The sequence below is a fragment of the Otolemur garnettii genome, unplaced genomic scaffold, assembly GCF_000181295.1.
Source record: "Otolemur garnettii isolate 467f Iridium unplaced genomic scaffold, OtoGar3 scaffold00047, whole genome shotgun sequence".
In the NCBI taxonomy this organism is placed as follows: domain Eukaryota; kingdom Metazoa; phylum Chordata; class Mammalia; order Primates; family Galagidae; genus Otolemur; species Otolemur garnettii.
Window position 1 is genome coordinate 13,691,597 of NW_003852442.1, and position 1,434 is coordinate 13,693,030.

Genomic DNA, 1,434 nt, shown 5'->3' on the forward strand with positions numbered 1-1,434 from the left:
AAAAAAAAAAAGCAAGGCACCATTATACTACAGGTATTTCATGGAAAGTACAACTAAGTAGCACTGTTTGTTGCTCAGTTAGTTAGCACAGTGTGCTAACCTAGCCAAGAACACACATCCTTGAACACTATGCTCAGAACAGATCAATATTCTACAGTCACATGCTGCAGCTCCCCCCTTATGAACAAAAGCACACATCTGTTCACAAAGTAGAGTAACTTTCATACAGGAAAGACTGCACAACAGAAAACATACTAGTTGACTGAGTTATCAGTTGATATCTAAATTAAAGCTTGATTACAATCCCTAAAAATGTTCTTAGAATGTTCATATCTGCTCTGTATTAGTATCAATCAACTTCTCACATTTTGGTAACAATTTGGAGAGCATATTTGAGCATGAAGGGGGCTCTGTAAGAAATCATCTGGTTACAAAACCAGTTTCTCATATAAGCATGTCTAATCATTCCAGAGAAACACAAAGAGGCTACTTAAAAGAAACAAGCAGAAAAACACAAATATCTTAACAATTTAGTTTGTTCTTTAAGAGATAAATGAATATACATGCAAAGTCTCAAAGAAAATATAAAATGTTTTCCTTAGGAGACTCTCAAGTTGCTGAATATACAATGAAGATAGAGACAGTGTGGCAATCCAAGCCAGCTTTTTACCTTAGCAGCCTAATAATATCGGCAGTATCTGTTACACGTCCCCTGACATATAAAAAGAACCATATATACGACACTCAGCATCTCAAACTATTCTATTTCCTTTTTTTTCTTAAATAGTCAAGTGAAACAGCAGTGGGAATGAAGAAGGAACAATCTGTAATTGGTTGTGATCAATGAGTTGTAAATAGCACTTCAATGAGACCAGCCTCAAACCATTCTAGATACAAAAATTACTTTCAGTACTAAAGTTAAATTTCATGCCAGTCTATTTTTTATATCCAACTAACCAATTCTTTTCAGGAGATTCAGTTACAATACTTTTAAAATCTTACTCAGGCACTAAAAGATGATTTTTCAACAACAGTCTAGTGAGAATTGAATCAAAAATATCGACCTTTTTCTCAAATATCAAACCTCAAGCTGCTGGGCAGTGGCTCACGCCTGTAGTCCTAGCAATCTGGGGAGGCCCGAGGCAGATGGATCTCCTGAGCTCATGAGTTTGAGGTCAGCCTGAGCAAAAGTGAGACCCCACCTTTAAAAATAGCCAGGTACTGTAGCAGGTGCCTGAGGTCCCAGCTACTAGGAAGGCTGAGGCAAGGGGATCACATGAGCCCAAGAGTTTGAGGTTGCTATGAGCTATGATGCCATAGGACTCTACTCTGTCTCAAAAAAAAAAAAAAAATGCTGGGCGCTGTGGCTCAAGCATGTAATCCTAGCACTCTGGGAGGCTGAGGCGGGTGGACTGCTTAAGCTCATGAGATTGA

The 1,434-nt window shown here is 38.4% G+C and overlaps 1 protein-coding gene and 1 pseudogene across 1 annotated transcript in view; one reads left to right on the top strand and one right to left on the bottom strand.

Moving 5' to 3' along the window:
- Positions 1–1,434, bottom strand: part of SNTB2 (syntrophin beta 2) — a 112,225-nt gene that overhangs the window by 102,693 nt on the left and 8,098 nt on the right. The gene's annotated exons all lie outside the window — the stretch shown is intronic.
- Positions 1–1,434, top strand: part of LOC105887117 — a 5,393-nt pseudogene that overhangs the window by 864 nt on the left and 3,095 nt on the right.